This window comes from Pinus tabuliformis, chromosome J (assembly GCF_031772625.1).
Source record: "Pinus tabuliformis cultivar Carrire ecotype Pingquan chromosome J, CPIR1, whole genome shotgun sequence".
Taxonomy (NCBI): Eukaryota; Viridiplantae; Streptophyta; class Pinopsida; order Pinales; family Pinaceae; genus Pinus; species Pinus tabuliformis.
In genome coordinates, this window is record NC_142295.1 from 1,462,324,478 (window position 1) to 1,462,348,723 (window position 24,246).

A 24,246-nucleotide genomic window follows, 5' to 3' on the forward strand; every position below is an offset into this window, starting at 1 on the left:
CTTTACCTTTCCACCTTTCTTCAATCTTTGCACATACATCGATGCTCACTTTATCGCGTTCAATTTGCACCATTGATCTGTCTCGTCTGATCCAACGGTTGTCGCTTCACCCGATCGCCAACAAGATTGGCTGATCTTCACCATTGATCAATCTCGCTTGATTCGACAGTTATTGCGTAATCTCACGCAAAATTAAGCATGAACGATATCATAATGAAGGCATGTGAGAAAAGTGGTTTTCTCTTTCCTCCATGTGATACGTGTTAGCTGCTAAGGCTATTCGCATAGAATTCTGAAATATCACTTACTACCTTTAGGCAGTGTGAGAAACTGCTTACCCTTTGCGAGACCGCTTCGTCCTTTTCTAGCACATGGGTTTAATCTTCACCGTCCATCTTCTTGACTTATTCTGCACGACTTAATCTTAGTCGTCTATCCCCCTCGCTCTTGTTCGCTGATCTGATTGATCCAATGACTGTGCTTCACTGTTATGTTCTTCTGTTCTTACTGTGTAACAACTCATTCTGCTTTCTGCCTGTGTATTTGCTCTCGCCTAACGATCTTCATTGGTTCTGAACTCGATCTCTGCTTGCACCTTTATGCTTCCTTCACCTTCACTATAACATTAAAGGCTTCCTCCTATACTGTCTATGTGTAAAGTCGTAAAACTCCTCTTTATTAATCCTTCTCTGATTCTACACACCTGCAACCTAAGTTACGCAAAATTTCTCTAGCCACAGACACAATCTATAATTCAAATACATAGTACACATCATACAAATTGAGAATCGAGTTATCTGTATTAATAAAAAACCATTTACACAGGAATTTCTTCCTCGGCCTAATTTTCAATATCAGTGGGCTTTCTCTCCTACCTGTAGGCTTACAATCAAACCTATCTAATCTCACTCTAACTAACTAAATCTCTATGCCTTTTAGGCTTACATTTATACAAAAGGTTCTGTTGAACTAATTCTGGTTCAGATCCTTAATCTACTGAACTAAATCCTGAATATCCTCTAAGTATAATTTTAACTCCAGTTAATCCCTAAGAATCCTCTCTAGTTCCTCGAATCATGACTCCACTTCCTAGTCTAAGACTTACAATTGATTTCCAACTCTCTCGTCATCACTCATCATCACTCATGTTCTCCTACATTCGAGAGCATTTACAAATATCCTCACAATTCCTATCCTAATCACTCAAAACATTAATAATTACATACATAGGAATCCAACTTCCTTGAAAACACAAGACCCCCTAAGTTAACTAGAACATAATGAAATTGCTGAGCTGAATGCTCCTACATCACCACCATAAAACTTATTCTCCATAAAGATTTTGTGCCCTTTGTGTGACCTCTAGGTGATCTCTGTGTTTGCTCCAGGAAAACCTCTATCCTTGTCCAATGGATGCTTCTTGTGCCAATTTCTCAAAGTTTGCGGCTTGTGGTTCCTTGACCTCACCTACACTAGTGTCAATAAATGATCCCTTTCCTAGTCATGCCTCATTCATTGGCACAATCCCTTTAGGAAAACAAAAACACATGAACACCACATACTAGGACTCTAATAATCCATCCACTTCAAGGATTCATTCTCAGTAATGTCCATCACTTTACTTAGGTTGTTCATACTCTCATGATTGATCCACAGGTCTTCGAAAATAATTGTAGAGAGAATGGAACCTTGGACTCATTGCAAGTCCAAAACACTTCATCCCCCAATTGTCATCCTCAACCAACAAAGAATAAGATTTCTTGGGGCCAATTCCATAGAATTTATAGCGATCCGAGTCTACTGGAAATTCGGAAATGGTTTCACCTTTCTTTTTCTCAAATCTCTATGTGCAACATCTGTGACCTTTCTTATCTCACAATTCTACTACATTCAACACCACCTCTTGGCATTTTCACATACGTTGATCAAAATCTATCATGCTTGTTATGAAACCAGCTCACAAAAAAATATAATAAGGGAGTTGTACTAATAACAATAAGGGGTTACACTAGTAGTATAGGGGCCTAACAATGCTTCTCTCAATGACCTTGCCTAATGGCTTTGATACCACTTCTTATGATTCAGATTAGTACAAGAGAAACTTGTTGATTTTCCTTGGCAATTTAGAAATAGGTCTGTGTCTAAAACATGATCACAAACACACTAAAATGGCACAACACAAGCACTTTTCACAACACAAAATGTACAACAGTGAATCAATGAAGTACACAATAGACTTTTGCAAACCCAAAAATTGTTATATTAGAACATTAATACAACAAACATAGGGTTCTAGTACCAGGGATCATGGACCTTACAATTAGCTCTGATGCAAGGAAAACTAGGACTTGATGTCAACAACACATGACAAATAATCTACGCTTGAAAAAGAACAACTTGACTTGTAGAATAAGCACTTACCACAACCCTTTTAGTCCACTTTCCTTGAACACGTGGCAAGTCCTTTGCCACCTATACTTGCAGAGATTTTGTTGCACCAACACCTCTGCCACATCTGCTCACAAGGTCCTCTACAACTTCAGATTTGCTTGCATGATCTACTTCTCAAACTTCCTTCTATCAGTGGTCACTTCTCCTCCAAGGATCACTAAACATAGACTCCAAAATTTCCCTCCAACAATAATTTAGCTCCCCCTAAGTCATTGTACTTAGGGTCTTTAAAGATGGCCTTTAAATGTCTCCTTGCTACTCAAGATGACTGCTCTTAGGGTCTTCAATACACAACCATCTAAACACTGATTTTCCATAGAAATCATTACACTTAGGGAACACATGGACAACCCTCACAATAATTATTTGTCACCTAAAATCAAGGTTCTTAGGTTCTTCTGCTAGCAACCCTCACATCAATGATTTTCCACTTAAGTTCACTAAACATAGGGCTACAAACTAGGTCTTCATTACAACTCTTTACCTTCTATAAATGATAGTACATAATACCTCCAAACACGTTGTCCAAAACCCTCATTGGACAGACCTATATCACACTATCAAACCAACAATAATCTACTTGAAAAAATTATCCAACATACCTTTCAAGGATGTCTTCTCCAACCCTAAAAGTCTTAGTCCTCTGCACAAATAGTCTGAGATCTTCAGCCCTCTTTAGGGCTCCTGTAACAACCTTAAGGTTTCCCTAACTTGACCTCAATAGACCTCTGAAACACTTGGAAAACCTCACATTTAGGCCCTTATATCTTTGTGTTATACCTTAAGAACTTGCAACCCTCACTCCAACAACATCACAAACCTCACAACCTTACTATGCACAAGATTCAAGGGTCTCGAACCTCCTCTAAGCAACAGAAAAATCCTTGTATTGTCTCAAATATATTTTCTACCTTCGTAGGCAAAAATCCATGTTTAAATCACATGTCTAGCAACTCCTAATATCAGCCTGTACCATAACACAAGAGAGAATTAAAACTCGTCTTTCTTCTTCACTCCAGCTTGGCTCTTGTTTGGTATGTGACTCCTTAGGCTCCTTCACATTAGAATGATTGCACTTGTTGATGTAAAAAATGATCACAACCTCATCTCTACTTACAGTGTTCTTAGTGGAGTACATTGGCCACCAAGGGTCACCACTTATGTTCAAGCTAGCCTAAGCAAATCATGCTTGAACACAATTTTCTTAAAAGATCAAATTTCTTTCAATTGACTTTTCCCACACCATTGAAGCCATAGGTTCCCCTTAGTCCATCAATGGTTCCCCTCATTCATCTAATTAATAAATAATTAATTTTTCCTTGATTCTTTCACCCATGACTTTGGGTACAAAGCCCACTACTTGGGTACATTTCCCACAAAACCATATTTTTGTGGGTCAACTCCTCAAAAACCTAGTACCTCAAGGGTTGTGGGAGTACCTCCTAAGCTACATATTTCAACACTCCCTCTTAGCAAGGGAGGTAATTCCACTACTTGGAAGTCACTCGTCAACATCAGCGACACTAAGCCAATCTCTGGCATTCACCACTACCCTATAGAATGAACCACACTATCCTTGGTAGTGTCCCTTCCTCAATATCATCAAAAATTGAAGATTCAAAATTTCATAGGTGTTTCTAGGAAAACTAGTGTCCATTCAGAGTTGCTAGTCCCACTAAGATGGGTAGCTATCTTAGAAACAAACAATTCAAAGTAACTTGTGTTTTCCTTTATGAGAGATAGATGAGAGAGAAGCAGAGAGTACCAACCTCAGTCTTTTGCTTGGCTTCTTACTTGTTTCCTCTCTCCTTTGATAGAGCTTCGCCACTCCTTTCTCACTTGTCCCACTTCAAAGAACACCTGTAGAGTGAAAGAAGCAAAATACCATCAAAGCATAGAGATCTATAACCATAAACAATGTAGAATAAGATGTACATTAACCATACAAATGCATACACAAATACAAGATTCAGAAATATACAAGTATATAGAGGAAAACTCAAATAGCTTTATTTATAGAAGTAGTAGAAGAGAGGATTACAACCCAGCTATGTGATCCAGCGCCATCCTTCCAACATGAAAGCCCTCTTCACCTCATGAAAAGCTAGATCACCCAACAATACAATGTCTCAAAGAGAAACCAACAACACTTCCTTACAAATTACAAAATTCCAGCCTCTAGATCTCTAGGACGAGGGATCCATATATAGATATTTGCAGGGGAGTGAGTCAGCTTCTAGGATTTTGATTAGTTTCATTTCACTGATAGTTCTTGGTTCCACTTAGAGATTTCATGATCTCTTACTCATCCTCGGGCGAATTCAGAGAGGCAAGTGTCATGTGAGCAGTTTCTAGAAGATTCTCTGAGTTTCCACCTAGCAAACTGCCTCTGCCATTTGTCTTCTCTTTCTCATCACACCCTACAGAAGGGATTTTTAGTATGCATCACACCTTTTGTGTGTAGCAGGTGAGATGAATCACACCCTCAGCATGGAGCAGTCTGTATGATCCAGTTTTGACCAGTTCTGAGCAGTTTTTCAAGGAGAACTTCTGGGAAATGATGTAATCAGTTGACCTTGATCCTTTAGGGTATGAAACAACACTTTTAGGGGTTTGAGAGCCCTTGGTTTATTGACATATGTGATTGGGGTTGCAGTGCCCAAATATGTCTATAATAGTTTCCCCCTAAAGCATGAGGTCATAAATCTTCTGATGTCAGGTGAAATGCTTTATCATGAGGATCCGAGGTTTTTTGAACTGGAAGGTGACCTGTATAAAATACAATATAATACATTATCTTCATATTATTTTCATGATCTAGCTAAGGCGGGCATTGCCATGCTTAGCTTTATAAATTCATTTTCATGTACATAGGACAGACAATCGTCTGTGTGGCAGACTGATGATTCTGGTAGAGCCATCATCCCTTAGCTTGGATGATTATCTATGCAGCCATGGAGTACATTTGATGTTTTTATTTTCCCGAATGTATCGCAGTCCAGATGGATGAAACTAGATCCGGGGTCTTCAAACTCATTCAATATTTGCCCGATGTACAAGTCGATCCATGTGAAAATATGTTCTGGTGTCGAACATGGAAAGACATCGCCTGATTACCAGCCAATGATGTAAGCTGTTAACAGGTGTGAGAGGAATCACCAATAATGATAATGACCCTCAAGGTATTGTAGTACAATTCACGTGGTGTGAATACATGAGTCGATGTCGAACACCACATAAAATCTTTTGGTCGAAGGCCATTGATGTAAACCTGTCGCCGAAAGTGAGAAACTTGCCATTGAGGCATGCAAGCTTCAAAGTACTGAAAGGGTTGTTCCTAAGTTGACTTCTTGGATAATGAGCTGAAGTCGACAAGAGGTGACCCGTCATAGGAGGGCCTTAATGAATCCCACATCTATGACACGGAACAGAGCGAATGATTTTGTGGAGGTGAAAACGATTTGATGATACAAGGTTCAGGGTGGCAGTCATGAAAAATGGAGCGCGAAGGTATTGTAGCAGATGAGGTGTTAGCTGGGTTGGTGAATTCTTTGAGCGACTTCTCTTGAATATATCGGTGACACTAGAATGGATTGGTAGCGTTAACCCAAAAATGGATGGTATGGAGGACCAATGGTGATATGACTGGTGAACAGAATAACCCAACTCGACTCAATCATGGTGATGGAGTGAAAGTGTCATGTTCAAGAGAGACCTGCTACCAATGAAGTTCTTCAAGTTTTCTTCCCTTTCTCCTCAGTCATTGCTGACCAGTACCTCTTTATTTTTGTCAATTTTGAGGAGGATTACATATGCTTGTTCTATAATTTTCCCTTCGGGCAAACCTGTCGCTATGTTTTAGTGAGCCTAGCGACAGTGAAACTCGCTCTTGTTCGTATGGACAAGTTTGTCGCTATTGTTTTAACGAGTTTAATGACAAACATAACTCAGTCCTTTTCAGTTTTACAGATTCTGAAAAGAGACGGAAAGGAAACTCCAGTAGTCCTTTTTCATGGTATAATCCCTTAAGTCTGAAAAAGTATAAAATAATACGAAAGGGATGACTTCTCTGTTATGAAACCAGCTCAAGAAAAGATAGAAAAGATAGATCAATGCCTTAGAATTTAGCCTCTTCGAGGGGGCAACCTCCTTTACATTACATAAATGAACAATTCTTAGATGATTCAAATGAAAAAACCTCCTTTCTATATATAGGAGTCTAAGGAGTCACAATATAATCTAGCCGACCTAACAATAATAATATAAAGCCACAAAAATAACAATAGAGGGATTCTATGGGGCACAGAAATAACAACATGGGGGTAATAGGGGCACAACAATACAAATAAGGGGTATAACTACAATAGTAATGGGGTAATCACTAGTATTATAGGGACCCAACATGCCCCTCTCCTTCAAAAAAGTGTTGTCCTCAACGCTTGAGTAGTTCTGGATACTTCTGCATAAAATTCTCATCCTCCCATGTGGAATCTTCAGCGGATAAGTTCTTCCACTTGATAAGATACTCTGAAATTGATCGATTTCATAGCTGTCGAGTTCTTGTTTCTGTGACTGCTTCCGGTTCCAATATAATTTTTCCTTCCTCGTCAAGTTCTGGCAATATTGTTTGAACTGGGAGCTTGTTGCCTATAACCTTCTTTAAACATGAAACATGGAAAACTGGGTGCAATCGAGAAGCTGCAGGAAGCTCCAATTTGTATGCCATAGTACCAATCTTTTGCAACACCTTGTACAGACCATAATACTTTGGTGATAATTTATTATCCTTCTTAGCTTGCTTTAGGGACATTTGCTTATATGGTTGTAGCCGTAGGAATACCCAATCACCTACATCAAAACTTCTTTCACTGCGATGTTGATCTGCCTGTTGTTTCATTCTATTTTGTGCCAACACGAGGTTATCCTTTAAGAGTTGGAGGACTTGTTGTTGATGTTCGATGTGATGTTCCACTGCCTGAACCTTAGAATTTTCTCTTAAATATGATGTGATGGATGGTGGTTGATACCCATAAAGTGCCATAAATGGGGTCATTTTTGTTGCTGTATGGAAGGAAGTGTTATACCACCATTCAGCCAGAGGCAACCATTTGACCCATTGTGTCTGTTTATCAGATACAAAGCAACGAAGATATCCTTCCAAACATTTGTTTACTATCTCAGTTTGCCCATCAGATTGAGGATGATAAGATGAGCTATGAGCTAACTGAGTACCAAGACAAGAAAATAATTCTGTCCAAAAATTTCCAGTGAAAATGGGATCTCTGTCACTTACAATAATCTTTGGGTTTCCATGTAGCTTTTGAATTGTTTCCATAAATGCAGTAGAAACTGTACTGGCTTTAAATGGATGTGATAATGCACAAAAGTGTGCATACTTGGTAAGTCTGTCAACTACCACCATGATGACACTCTTTCCCTCAGACTTGGGTAAACCTGTGATAAAATCCATTGAAACCTCCTCCCAACGTTGGCTTGGAATGGATAAAGGTTGTAATAGACCCGGTGTCTTAATTGTTTCAACTTTATTTTGTTGGCAAACCAAACATTCCGCCACAAACTTTTGAATATCTGATTTAAGGCCATCCCAAAAAAATTCCTTCTTAACCCTGTGGTAAGTTTTTAAAAATCCTGAGTGCCCTCCTAAGGGAGAAGTGTGCAATTCCATAAGAATCTTTTGTTTTAGCTGGGAATTCTTACAGAGGTATAAGCGATCTTTGTACCATAACGAATCATTTTTCCAGCTAAATGTATCAGACGTACTGGAATCTTGTTGTAGCTTTCGAATAAGTGCCCACACTTCTTCATCATTCTTCCATTCCTCCCTTGCTTCGTTTATCCAATCTGGTTGGATAATAGAAATGGCGAACAACAATGCTTCCACATCCTCATCCTTTCTTGAGAGTGCATCTGCCACCACATTTTGCTTCCCTTTTTTGTAGATGATTTCAAAGTCATAACCCAACATCTTTGTGACCCACTTTTGTTGCTCTTCAGAGGATAATCTTTGTTCTAAAAAGTATTTAAGGCTATCATGATCCATTTTTACCTTGAAGTGTCTTCCCATTAGGTAGGGTCGCCATTTCTTAAGTGCATGGAGTATTGCCAACATTTCCTTCTCATAAATAGCTTTGCTTAAAAACTTTCCCTTGATTGGACGACTTTCAAAAGCAATGGGTCTTTCATCTTGCATTAGAACAGCACCAATTCCATTTCCTGAAGCATCACATTCCACAATAAAGGTTTTTGTGAAGTCCGGTGTAGCTAAGACCGGTGCTTGGCACATTGCCTCTTTAAGATGTTCAAAGGCCTTTGTTGCTTCCGGAGTCCATGAAAATGCATCTTTCTTCAATAATGTTGTTAGAGGTGCTGCTATTCTCCCATAATTCTTAACAAACTTGCGATAATACCCTGTCAACCCAAGAAATCCTCGCAGATGCTTTATGGATGTGGGGATTTTCCATTCCTTAATGGCTTTAATTTTGCTAGGGTCTACCTTAACTCCTTCATGAGATACAATATGACCCAAATATTCCACCTCCTGGACTCCAAAGAAACATTTGGATCTTTTTGCATATAATTGTTTCTCCTCCAATAGTTGTAGCACCTTGTCAACATGTTCAACATGATCCTTCCAAGACTTGCTGTAGATTAGTATATCATCAAAAAATACTAACACAAATTTTCTAAGGAATGGTTTGAAAATTGAATTCATCAAACCTTGAAATGTTGAAGGTGCATTGGTAAGGCCAAAAGGCATGACCAAAAATTCATAATGACCCTCATGAGTTCTAAATGCCGTTTCGGAATGTCTTCAATCTTCATTCTGATTTGATGATATCCCGAACGAAGATCCAACTTGGTGAAGTAAATTGATCCATGCAATTCATCCAGTAATTCATCAATGACAGGAATGGGGAACTTATCTTTAATAGTGAGCTTGTTGAGCTCCCTATAATCTGGACACATGCGCCATGATCCATCCTTCTTGTGCACCAATACTACTGGAGCAGAGAAAGAACTTTGACTTGGTTGAATTATACCAGCCTCTAGCATTTCTGCAACCATACGTTCAATTTCACTTTTTTGGACATAGGGATATCTGTACGGCCTGATGTTTGGAGGAACACTTCCTGGAATCAGATGAATAGCATGATCATGATCACGCATAGGTGGGAGACCTTTGGGAGTCTCAAATACCTTGGAATGATTGTCCAAGACTTTTTGGAGATCTGGAGAAATAGATGATTCCAATGTGGAAACATCTAGCGAACATAATTGTGCAATTACACCTCTTTGCTCCTTTTTTAGAAGCTTTGTCATACCATTAGAGCTGATTATCTTTCCTGGTTTCCCTGCAATACCCCTTAATTCAACTTCCTTTCCTTCCGTAGAAAATTTGATGAAAAGTTCTTGAAAATTAAAAGCTATTGTACCCAAGGATTGTAGCCATTGGACTCCTAGTACAACATCAGCACCTCCCATTGGAATGGAAAGCATTGGGCTAGTCAATACATATTCTCCCATGGATAGCTTGATATTATGGCACCTTCCAGAGCAATTTATTGTTCCTCCATTTGCAATCATCACTTGACACTCTGGTGCTGGATATAGGAAGCAATTCAATTCTTTTGCTACCCTACAATGAATAAAATTGTGGGTGCTTCCTGAATCAATCAACACTATTACCTTTTTCTTCTTGATTTGTCCTTCTATCTTGATGGTTTGAGGAGTGGTAATTCCCGCCAATGCATTACAAGATATGGTCGGATTTATTTGTTCTTCATCTAGGCTTTGTTCCTGGAGTATATCTTCTTCTTTTGACCTTTCTTGCTCCTTTTCTTCTTCCTCTTCACAATCTATGTAGAATAATTTCTTCTCAGCACACTTATGACCTTTAGTGTATTTGCTATCACAACTGTAACAAAGCCCTTTTGCTCTTTTTTCTTCCAATTGTTGTGGTGTCAACCTTATAGGTTGTGGAAGACTAGGGGCAACAACACTTCCGTCTTTATAGTTGTGAGTGGTATGCTTCCTGGTTGCCATAATTTTGCTTTCCATTTTTCTTGCTAACCTGAATGCCTTCTCTAATGAATCAGGTTCCCAAAGGCGAACATCATGTTGGATATTATCCTTTAAAGACCCTATGAACACATCAATCCTATGCTCCTCTGGAATATCTTTTACCCTTATGTTCAATTTTTGGAACTCCTCAATGTGCTCCATTACTGAACCCTTTTGTTTGAGACTTATCAATTGGCTAAAAAAAGTGTTGCTTTTTGTATCTTCATAATGTGCTATCAATTCTTCCGTAAAAATTGCCCAAGTGATAAAATTTTTACGAGAGCAAAGCCATTGATACCATACAAACTGATTTGGTTCCAAATATACAGTTGCCATACGTACCTTTTGTGTGTTTTTCACATTATTGAGATCGAAGAACTGCTCCATCTGTAATATCCATGTGGCGGGATCCTTGCCATCAAACTTCCTCATATCGATTTTTGGAATATGGTGGGTCTTCGATCCAACATTAGAGTCTATGGAATCATGATTAACATTTCTTTTGTTCACATCATGAGTTTCCTTTACAACCTTTTCACCATTAGTAAGTATTTCTTGTAGAAAATTTGTCAAATCTGTCTTCAAATCTGCCATGTCTCTCTTCAAATCTGTCTTCGAATCATCCATATTAGCTTCCATGCCCTTTATCTTAGATTCCACGCCATTTATCTTAGATTCCACGCCATTTATCTTAGCTTCTGTTAGCTTTTGTGAGCATGACATTTATTGCACTTGTTCTTGTAATTTTGATATATCATGTAGCATTTCTTCCTCTTTTTCATGAGTCATGCTAGAGCTTTCAGGTTCCTTACTAGGTGTTTATTACACTTGTTCTTGTAATTTTGATATATCATGTAGCATTTCTTCCTCTTCTTCATGAGTCATGCTAGAGCTTTCAGGTTCCTTACTAGGTGTTTACATTTTCTTTCCTCGGGGCATCAGTTACCGATAATAATGCTTTACTATGCCCTTTGAATTCCGTTAAACCAAGCTTACGCAAAAAAAAAAAAAAAAACTACACACCTTTTTTCACTTTGTAGAAGCCTGATATTGAATCTGATGTATCTCTGTAATTTCAGATCATCCAGTTCTGAAATTTTGATCTGTAGTAGCCTTCTACGTCCTCTTTCCAATGCCACAAGTTTGACCCAAATTGGATTCTCCAAGGAAGAGTTATGTGAAATCTCCCACAATGACTTGCTTCTAGACTAGTTCAGTAGAGCGAACTTGTACGACGTGCCACAAGTCACTATTTCAACCTTTGGATCTGAAACATGCACACAAGAAACTACAGTCCGTCCTCTTTCTGTAACTTCTTACGAAATTTCAATCCGATCCCCAGAGAGAAAGATATGACGCTTTTCCCCAGGTCACCTGTTTTGAATGTAATTCAGGAGTTTGCAAAAAGACCAAATTCCTCAGATCATATCTCCGCAAATATCGCACGAAAAGATTTGAAATTTGGACCCAAGGTTCAACGCGATTTCTCTCAAATGGGTTTTTTTTGCGACTTCTGAAACATCACAGAAAAAAGTTATAGCGAAAATGCCACGATGACCTGTTTGGAGCAGCGAAACCCTAGAATCCAAAGCTCTGATACCAAATGTTATGAAACCAACTCAAGAAAAGATAGAAAAGATAGATCAACGCCTTAGAATTCAGCCTCTTCGAGGGGGCAACCTCCTTTACATTACATAAATGAACAATTCTTGGATGATTCAAATGACAAAACCTCCTTTCTATATATAGGAGTCTAAGGAGTCACAATATAATCCAGCCGACCTAACAATAATAATATAAAGCCACAAAAATAACAATAGAGGGATTCTATGGGGCACAGAAATAACAACATGGGGGTAATAGGGGCACAACAATATAAATAAGGGGTATAACTACAATAGTAATGGGGTAATCACTAGTATTATAGGGACCCAACATTCTCCGATCACTTTAGCGAGCCGAAAAAGACAAGCGCTTGATCTTTTTGTGTAATGATCCCTTAGGTCCAAAAAAGATTAAAATATAGAGGAGGGATGGCACTTCCAATCACTTTAACAAGCTGGAGAGGCCAATTGCTCGGCGATCTTTTCATATTTTTCGAGTCTAAAAAGTGCTTAAAGGAGACTCGTTTTTGAGGAACGAGTGATGTTTTCGAATAGCAACTGGTTCTAGGTAAGTTTGGAACTTTTCAATCATGGAAGTGTAAATAAGGTGGCTAATAGAATCACTCGTTGCAGCTGTTCCTCAAAAGGGTAAACAATCAAGTGGAGGCGTATGATTGGCTAAAAAGGTGGAGGTGATGGTAAGAACACGACCAAGGCTCAAAAGCTGATAGCAATGCAATCACAAAGGTTATTTACCAAAGGTGGGTTCATTTTTTAATGAGCTTGAACTCTGGGGGAACATATGCTCATTGTTGGGTTTATTTTTTAACGAGCTTGAACTTTGCGGAAACATTGCTCGTGCCAGTCGTCTATTAAGGATGTCTCTCATTAGGAGGTTCATTTTTTAGGGAGCTTGCCCCATGCGAAACTTTGCTCTGGAGACTTTTGTATGCAGGCTAGGAACGACCAATTATTGTCCTAAGGGTTAATGAGCCACCGAGGTTAGGTAGGATAGTTTCATACAAAACTTTTCCTTTGCTTTGCCGTCACCACCGGTCCCGGTAAAGATGAATGGTGGATCAGACCAATCACCTAACTTAAGCAGTTGAAGTTAGTAAAAATTATGGGGTTAGAGTTACACTGGTCGCTTTTCACTTGCGTACAAAAGGTTTGCATGCCCCCAGGGATGAAGAAAAATAAAGTTTCCAGGTTACAATATGGAAGTTCTTGCATTAAAGAAAGGTTGTTTTGTCCACGTTGCAGACAAAACACTTCTTTGGCTCTGTCCATCGAAATAGACAAAGGTGAAAGGTGTGGATCCACTGGCAATCACATAACCTTCGATGAGGAAGTCCTATTCCAGATTGATCCCATATCCTAAACGGATGGGTGTGTCAGACTAGTCATATATCCTACAAGGAAACCTACCTTATATCTGGGGTTTTCCTGCCGGAGCAGACCAGGGCGCATGCCCTCTGGGTTCATCACATTCACCGAATCAATCGCGATAATCAAGTGGACGCACTGGAGGTTGATGAGACATTCCTTGTGCAAAAAGACCATTTAGGGATGGCATTTGACTAGTAGCCATGTTTGAACTGGGGAATGAAAGCTGGTCAACGAGCTGGACCATTCTGCCTTCATACAGGAAACACATCACCCGAAAGAGTGAGGAAACAATAGCTCCCATGCTGTAAATGTAGTCACGCCCAAGGAGTAGATTGTAATCTAGAGGCCCTTGGACTACCATCACGTTTAGATGAATTGTTTTCCTTCTCAAAGTTATAGGCAAATTTGGAAGGATCCCTAATGGTCGACTGGTTCCTTTATTGAAGCCTGACAGATTTCGAATCTCAGGCAAAAGCGATGGCGAACCAAGTGCTTTCCAAGTAGTTGAGGAAAGGATACTCACAGAAGCCCCTTCATCTATGATAGTACCAGCCATGATCATTCTGTAAGCTTGTACTATGATTCAAAATGGTACATTAGATGGTAAGTGGGGTCTCGCTAGTAGATTCCAATCAAAGGAAACGACTAGATTGCTTGGAGGAGGGACCAAATAAATGGCCGGATGAATCTCTTGAACTGAGGAACTTCCCTCCAGTGGTAGAGGAAAGGGTAGATTTCCCCCATGTTCATTGGATTCTGTGTTAACAAAAAGAATTTGAATGGTTTCGTTCTCATTCTCTTTGGAGACTATATCATCTGAAGATGGACTTTTTGAAGAAAAAACTGGGTTGACTGCCATCTCAACCTGTTGACTTTGGTCCGGTGTGGATTCAGAGGGTTTATCTTCAATGATAGGCGTTTTTACCAACAACAGAGGTGTGTTAGTCGGATTTTCAACTAGTGATGGACTTGGCAAGAGTTTCTTGTATCCAGGAGGAAGTCGTTGTGGTGAAGTAGGACAGTTATCCAAGACTCTTTTAGCTTTGTCCAGGAAAGGGCAAAAGTGGAGGGCATGATCGCCTTCACACAACCTATAAGGAAACTTAGATCTTCCATTTTTCCCATTGACCTCATTTTCACTAGTTGACGGTGTACTCTCAACATGATTGACAGAGGTTGAAGACACCAGATTGTGCAAGCAAGGAGACCAGTCTCTCAAGATCCATGGGATGCGGGGGCAATCTCGATGATAGTGGTCTCCTTTGCAAATGACACACGGAGATTTGGGTTTGGATGGTGTAGTGTGTGGATTTTCGCTAGACGATGCATGGTTGCCCCCTTTCGCCGTTGGCTTCTTCTTCTTCTTCTTCTCAGTTACTTGGTTTCTAGTGTTACTAGTTTCACCAAGCGAAGAAGAAGAAGGAGAGGGAGAAACAAACGAAGTGGAAGGTGGGGGAGCAACTTTAGTATCATCTGGTTGTTGATTTGATTGTTGAGGAATTATGGTGTTTTGAACAACAAAGGTTGATAATAGCCATACTGGCAGGCCAATTGTGTAGAATTTTTGAATAATATGACACTTATTCATTGAGATTATCCCGATTATACACTATTTGCGGAATGCATGCATAATACATAACCTCCTCTACGTTGATCATCAATTTTGCAGAATTAAGAAACAATCGCATGCGCACATTGAAACATCAATCACACATATCAACACAGTATGTACTGGGGAAAGCATACAGCTGAAAACCCCCAACTATCTGTATATTATAATGATAGAGAACATGTAACAATACATAGTACAATACTCCTCACAAGTACTCAGTACTATCTCCACCTGCTACACAAACTAGCTCAGATCTGAATCTAGTCACAAGTTCAAATCTCCTCCGCTGTCTGCCTGCCTCTACTGCGCAATCCAATGTGAGAATAGGAATGATCCAAGCTCGTTTTCCTTGGCTTGTACTGCGCAATCCTCATTGGCAATCTCAATCACTGATTGTGCAAATCTCATGCACAGCTATAGTCACAACTGATAGTAGTCTCCACCTCTAACACCTGTCTCCACTGAACTGTCCATGCACTGAGTTAACTGATGTATTCTTTAGTTGCTTTATGAGTTAATAATTAATGAATTAATTAATAATTAATTCACATCACTCATCACTAGTGTATTTGCAGTTAGACTAAATACAACTAGTTCAACTAAGTCAAACTGAACACAACTCCTCAATCAACTCCACCAAACTCAATCACTTGAGTTCTAACTGAAGTCCATCATGCAATAGCTCAACTGACCCATAAGAAAAGCATATTTCCTTCTGGCAGTTGCATGTGCCACATCCGTAGCTCAAACTGAAGTGCTCCAAGAGGATAAGATAATGTTTATAGTCCAAATATTATTAAGAGCTAATAATATTTGACTGTTCTATTTTTAGACTGGCAGTCTAAAAATAGACTCCGCCCATATGTCTAAAAATAGAAGTCCATCTATTTTTACTAACATGACCAATCATCCACAAATAGCATCCTACAACTCATAGACCATGATCCATATGTCTAAAAATAGACTTTGCGCCAAAAATAGCCTGCGGGCCCACTTAGTGAAGGTGACTTCTTTTCACTAAGCTCCATCATCTTGTTGCATTTTCAACACTCCCTCTCAACAAGATATGGATTATTTGCAACCCCTATCCTACCTCGGTGGTATTCGAATTTGCTCCTGGTGAGCGCCTTCGTCAAGATATCAGCATCCTGATCCTCTGTTGGAATGTAAGAAAGTAACGTGATTTTCCGCTGCACACAATCTCTGATATGATGGTACCTTATGTCGATGTGTTTGGATCTATCATGAAATATTGGATTAGCCGAGATTTTAATGCAACTTTGGTTATCACAATAAATCACAGTAGGCTCCAAGTGTGACCCGAACAACCCGACCAGGACCTTCCTCATCCATATAGCCTCGCATGCAACCAAACTTGCTGCCATATACTCGGCCTCTGCTGAACTGAGTGCCACGGATCTCTGCTTCTTGCTGTACCAAGAAACTGTTGTCGACCCGATACTGAAGATCCCTCCAGATGTGCTCTTTCTGTCCGTTGGGCTCCCTGCCCAATCTACATCCATGAAGCCACATAACTTCACCTCATCCTCCTGTCTGTACCACAATCCATATCCTGATGTGCCTCTGAGATAACGCAATACATGCTTGCCTGCCTTCCAGAAGAGCTTGGTTGGCTTAACCATAGCTTGTGAAAGCTGGTTAACAGCATAACATATATCGTGTCGTGTATTGACCAGATACATAAGTGACCCCACCAACTGTCGATAAACAGCGGCATCCACTACCTCCGCTGAAGTAGCATCCTCCTTCCTCCAACCTCCAGGAAGAGGAGTATCAACAGGCTTGTAGCCATGCATGTTGAAATTCTCCAGTATCTCCCGAGCATACTTACCCTGAGAAACAAATAGTCCATCACTGCGCTGCCAAATTTCCAATCCTAGGAAATAATGAAGGAGGCCTAAGTCCTTCATCTCAAACTCTCTAGCAAGATCCTCCTTGCATGAAAGTATCAACAGCTCATCTCCTGTCAAAATCAAATCATCTACATAAAGTACAATGATAAGAAACTTACCCTCCACCACAATCTGGTATAGGTTAGGATCCGCCTCACTCTTGGAAAATCCAAGTCCGGTGAAATAACTATCTATCCGTGTGTAGCAAGCACGAGGTGCTTGTTTCAACCCATACAGCGCTCTCTTGAGCCTGCACACATGCAACTCGCTGCTGAAGGTCTCGAAACCTTCGGGCTGCTCTATGTACACCTCATCCTCAATGACTCCATTGAGGAACACAGTCTTCACATCCATCTGATGAATGTGCCACCCCATCTACGCTGAGAGAGCAAGAATTGTCCGTATGGAAGAATACCTTGCGACAGGTGCAAAGGTCTCCTCATAATCGATCCCCTCTATCTGTGAGAAGCCTCGAGCAACAAATATTGCCTTGTACTTCTCCACACTCTCGTCAGCTGCCTGCTTCACTTTGTAGATCCATCTCGAACCCACCACTAATTTCCCCTCTAGTCTTGGGACAATCTCCCATGCATTGTTTCTGACAATCGAATCATACTCTTCCACCATGGCATCTACACATGCGGTATCCTCCACAGCTTCCTCGAAAGAGGATGGCTCAGTCATGACACATTTTCTCACAAGAGCCATGTATTCAGTGTACCGATCAGGTGATTGTCTCTATCTGCGCTGTCCTGTAGGTGGTCCTACAACCTTCTCTGCATCTTGAGCCAGTCACTCAGCTTCTATAGTGCGCTTTCACCCTCTGATGGTTGGCGCTGCATGAGTGGTCTCTTCCACTCCATGAACTTCATCTTGTGGCTGATCCATGTACTGAAGCTCATCCTTAGGAACTAATAGCTCCTCATCTACACGCAAGTGTGGCTCCCTCTCAAGCGAACACTTCATGGCTTTCTCCTCTTGAAATTTGATATTCCGTCGCACAACAGTCTTGCGACTGTCTGGCACATACACATGATAGTTGTGGGGCGTATCAGTGTACCCCACAAATATCCCAACCTCTGCAGTTGGCTCCAGCTTCTTCCTGGAATCCTTCTTCACATGCATGTAAATAGGAAAACCAAAAATCTTCAAATGGGAAATATCAGGCCTCTTACCAGAATAAGCCTCCTCGGGTGTACTCATGCCAAGTATCTTGTGAGGAAAACGGTTCTACACATATACTGTAGTATTGCATGCCTCCACCCACAAGTGAAGGGGTAGGTCTTGATCATGTAACATCGCCCGTGTAGCACCCACGATCTTTCTGTTCTTCCGCTCAGCAACCCCATTCTACTGTGGCTTATGGGGAGCTATGAGCTCTCTTCGAATCCCTTCTGCACTGCAGAAGTCCTTGAACTCGCTAGAGATGAATTCACCACCATTGTCACTCCTAAGAGCCTTCACCTTCTTCCTTGATTCCTTCTCGACCAATGCTTTGAACTCACAGAACTTTGAATATGTCTTGCTCTTCTTCTGCATGAAGAAGATCGAGCACTTCCGAGAGAAATCATCAACAAAGATCACATAGTACCTATGCTTTGCTGTCGAAGCTACTAAGAAAGGTCCACACACGTCTGTGTGAATTCTCTCAAGGATTGTCGTGGCACAACTATCCTTCTCGTGAAAGGTGGATTTCACAAATTTTCCTAAAGTACACCCCTTGCACTGATCTGACTACGCAAGAGTGCCTTTAGGAAGCCCAGTAGAAATCTGCTGCAGTATCTTCAAGGCTTCATGGTGAAGGTGGCCCAATCTCCTGTGCCACAACTCGCCATCATCCCGGCTCACCAATCCTTCTGCCTTGCATGCCATTGCTGCGCAGCCATCTACATGTAATTGATAAAGATTCCTGACTCGAACCCCTATCTTCCAGGTTTCTCCAGTTGTCTTACTGCGCAGGAAAGCCTTTCCCTCGCTGAAAACAACATCATATCCCTTGTCTTCTAACATCGCCACAGAGATAAGATTCTTCTTCAATCCTGGAACATGCATCACTTCCTTCAATAAGAAGGGTTTACCAGACTCCCTCTCAAAGGAAATGGTGCTGATACCAGTCGCACTGCATCTACCATCATTGCCCATCTCGATGTGCACTCGAAGATCTTTCTCATCCAGATTAGAAAACAAATCTCGATCTCCTGTCATGTGAAAAGACGCACCACTGTCCAAGAACCATACCGATCCCATCACACTTGATACCAAGCATGCGATCAATGAAAAATCCAGCTCAAACTGCGAGGCTAAGGCCTCTCCCGCTGCAGATCCAGCAACTTTCTTATTTTTCTTCTTTTGCGGACAATTTGTGGAATAATGTCCGTGCTGGTGACAGTGAAAGCACTTCACCTTGGACATGTCCTACTTCTTGCCTTTCGCACCGGAATGAGAAGCTTTCTTGTTCTTCCCCTTCTTTGCTTTGGCAGCCAAAGCGTAATTTTCTTCATCAGATGCCTTTGATGAAGATCCGTCCCTGGTATTCCGCCTGATCTCCTCTTGCACAAGATCTGACCAAAGTCTCTCCCATCCTGGAAATTTCTCCCGACCATTGATAGAGTCCTGATAGGAATGCCAACTCTTCAGAAGACCAAGTAGAGCCAAGCTCACCAGGTCCTCATCATCGACAGTCACCCCCACACTTCCCAGCTCATCCCGGCATTGAGTGAACTTCGTGAGATACTTGGGCATACTGTCTCCTTTCTCACACTTAATGTTTTTGAGTTTATCCTTGAGCGCCAACTTCCTCTGGTCACTCTTGCTTTGGAATAAATCTGTCAATTCTTTCCACATCAAGTATGGAGAAGCCTTTCCATGCAGGCTGGATACAATGTGATCCTTCACGCCCTCCAACAGAATCCTTCGACACTTTGCTGTCTTCTTTTGCCAAACCTCAACGTGAGTAGCATCAGTAGGCTTTGGGACCTCAGCCTCTATGAACTCCTTCAACCCATTTTCATCTAACACCGCCTCCATCCTGTCTTTCCATGCAATATAATTCGAGCTGCCTTCAAGAGCCTACTCCAATCGCAATCCGTTGAAAGACATTTCAACTTCGACACCAAGAAAACATTGCTGCAAATTCGAATTCCACCAGCTCAAAACTCAACCGCTTTTGATCTAAAATTCGTGAGAACAAAGTATTTCTCGTACAGAGATTGACTGTATGGGCTTTTACCAGATATCTCACCTTCCAAAAGAAGGATGAATATAGAGGCTACCTGGCCCGATTACAGACTCTGCCTGAAGAAATAAAATGTAACCACTTTCTGAATAATAGATCTGATGATCAACTCTCCTCTGATACCATGTACAAATTTTGAATAATATGACACTTATTCACAGAGATTATCCCAATTATACACTATTTGCAGAATGCATGCATAATACGTAACCTCCTCTACGTTGATTATCAATTTTGCAGAATTATGAAACAATCGCATGCGCACATTGAAACATCAATCGTACATTTCAACACAGTATGTACTGGGGAATGCATACAGCTAAAAACCCCCAACTATCTGTATATTATAATGATAGAGAACATGTAACAATACATAATACAATACTCCTCACAAGTACTCAGTACTATCTCCACCTGCTACACACAAACTAGCTCAGATCTAAATCAAGTCACAGGTTCAAATCTCCTCCATTGTCTGCCTGCCTCTACTATGCAATCCAATGTGAGAATAGGAATGATCCAAGCTCGTTTTCCTTGGCTTGTATTGCGCAATCCTCATTGGCAATCTCAATCACTGATTGTGCAAATCTCATGCACAACTATAGTCACAACTGATAGTAGTCTCCACCTCTAACACCTGTCTCCACTGAATTGTCCATGCACTGAGTTAAGTGATGTATTCTTTAGTTGCTTTATGAGTTAATAATTAGTGAATTAATTAATAATTAATTCACATCACTCATCACTAGTGTATTTGCAATTAGACTAAATACAACTAGTTCAACTAAGTCAAACTGAACACAACTCCATCAACTCCTCAATCAACTCCACCAAACTCAATCACTTGAGTTCTAACTGAAGTCCATCATGCAATAGCTCAACTGACCCATAAGAAAAGCGTATTTCCTTCTGGCAGTTGCATGTGCCACATCTGTAGCTCAAATTGAAGTGCTCCAAGAGGATAAGATAATGTTTATAGTCCAAATATTATTAAGAGCTAATAATATTCGACTGTTCTATTTTTAGATTGGCAGTCTAAAAATAAACTCCGCCTATATGTCTAAAAATAGACATAGTCAAAAAATAGACTTTGCGCCAAAAATAGCCTGTGGGCCCACTTAGTGAAGGCAACTTCTTTTCACTAAGTTCCATCATCTTGTTGCATTTTCAACAAATTGTGAGTTCTGGAAGGGACAATGTAGCCATGTGTGGAGCACCAATATCTCCCCAAGAGGAGAAAGGACTAGGATTTCCCCCAAGGGGAAATCCTTGATTGGTGGACTCCATTTTCTCAACCTAGGACCAACGAGGGAACAGTGATGTTATTCCGAATAAAATAAATTTTATGACGCTTTGACACAACTTGCTTTTTCAATTTTTAAGAGTCGAGAAAAAGTTAAATATGACTCTAGTTGCCTTCAATTTTTAATGAGCCTGAAGTGACAAGTGCTCAGATGGACCTATTCTTTTAAGGAGTCTGAAAAGGAACGTAAGTGACTACTTTGGAAATCTAGATAGAGGGATTACCAAACCAATCGAAAAATTGCAATATACACCTCGGTGGTAAATTATAGAGAAATTACCGAGGTCTTTACGTGCAACAGTCAATCTTCTCGAATGCTGTGTTCAGTGCATTGTGATCGATAGGGCGACAAACATAGCTTCCTAAGGATAAAAGATATCAGCCTATTGTGGTCCCCCAATATATACTCGACGGTACGTGGGAGCACAAGTTCGTACTGGCACTTGTCATATCAAAGAGGAGGAATCACCCAACCTACGATGAAAACGATATTTACCAGGCTTTACGATGCCAGAATACGTCTCTAGCCTAGACTTCTAGATGTTGTGTGTTAGGTTTCAAAGCGTTTTTATGTTCATTGAGGTTTATTTTATAGTTGATATTTCTTAAGAAGGTTGCCTTTCAAGGTTCACCGCATGATGTAGATATACAACTCCTAAATATGCAATCTAAAATGATAAACAATTGTTTATTTTCTTTTAGCAATGAAAATCATAGCTACTAAGGAAAGAAAAATATGATTCTTTCAACATAGAGCAGAGAGCACACACTAAATGCACTTTTCATAAATCAATTTCTACATGCAGTCTAAATGCAAATGCACATGCATGTATTTGTTTTTTAGTTCCCTTAATGTGAGAATGACAAAAAGAAAACTAAGTACAAATCTAAACTACTTTTCCTCGAAGCGATACTTTAACAATTTCTTTTCAAAATGAAAGGAAGACTAAGACGAAACTTTCAATTTTGAGTAGAAAAATGTTTTCGACACTTCAAAGAATTGATAATTCAAATCAAATACAATGGCAAAAGTGTAATTGACTATCTAAAAGAGGAAGACTTTATGACACTCTTTTTCTTGACTGAAAACGATAGTTGCGACACTTTCGAATCAAAAGACGACAGTTCGATTAAGCTACTGTTTACAAAGGAGGACTGTAAATGATGAAAAATACATAAAAAACATTCACAATTCCTTATCAATGGAGGCTGAATAATGTGAAGGAAGAAGGTTTCAATAGTGATATACTAATCATAGATAGCAAAACTACTGAATAGAGCTAAAAACAATGAAGAAAAAACCAAAATCTGGAGGCAGAAATAGTCTCATTCAATCATCGCACCTGTCCTTAAGGAAAACAGGGATGCATCTCACTTGCAGCACATGGGAGGTGCGATGCATCCAGACTGCCAATGAGAGACAGTGCGATGGTCCAGGGACAAGACTGAGCTTGGTTCTCACCCACAATTTGCAGCTAAGTTCAATGATTTAGGCTGAGCTTATGATAAACAGTAAACACAAAGTATAGGGGCTGATCTAATGAGGTTATTGAGCTACCACCAGGGCACTTAGGATGTTTGCAAGTTAGATGTTCAGTTCATAAACCAACCCGGAGATTGACTGAAGTAGCATTGATCTACTTTGCAGTTGCATAGCAAAAGAAGTTCAAAGGCTAGCTGGCTTAACTTCAGGCTCCGTCTGTAGTTTATAAAGCAAACAACAGTAACAAACAAACAAACTATTCACTCCCCAGTGGAGTCGCCATTTTGTTTCTGGGAAAACTAGTGTCCATTTAGAGCTGCTAGTCCCACTAAGATGGGTAGCTATCTTAGAAACAAACAATTCAAAGTAACTTGTGTTTTCCTTTATGAGAGATAGATGAGAGAGAAGCAGAGAGTACCAACCTCAGTCTTTTGCTTGGCTCCTTACTTGTTTCCTCTCTCCTTTGATAGAGCTTCGCCACTCCTTTCTCACTTGTCCCACTTCAAAGAACACCTGTAGAGTCAAAGCAGCAAAATACCATCAAAGCATAGAGATCTATAACCATAAACAATGTAGAATCAGATGTACATTAACCATACAAATGCATACACAAATACAAGATTCAGAAATATACAAGTATATGGAGGAAAACTCAAATAGCTTTATTGATAGAAGTAGTAGAAGAGAGGATTACAACCTAGCTGTCTGATCCAGCGCCATCCTCCTAGCATGAAAGCCCTCTTCACCTCATGAAAAGCTAGATCACCCAACAATACAATGTCTCAAAGAGAAACCAACAACACTTCCTTACAAATTACAAAATTCCAGCCTCTGGATCTCTAGGATGAGGGATCCATTTATAGATATATGTAGGGGAGTGAGTCAGCTTCTGGGATTTTGATTAGTGTCATTTCGTTGATATTTCTTGGTTCCACTTGGAGATTTCATGATCTCTTACTCATCTGTGGGCGAATTTAGAGAGGCAAGTGTCATATGAGCAGTTTCTAGAAGATTCTTTGAGTTTCCACCTAGAAAACTGCCTCTGCATTTGTCTGCTCTCGCTCATCGCACCCTACAGAAGGGCTTTTCAGTATGCATCACATCCTTTGTGTGTAGCAGGTGATATGCATCACACCCTCAGCAATGGAGTAGTTTGTATGGTCCAGTTTTGACC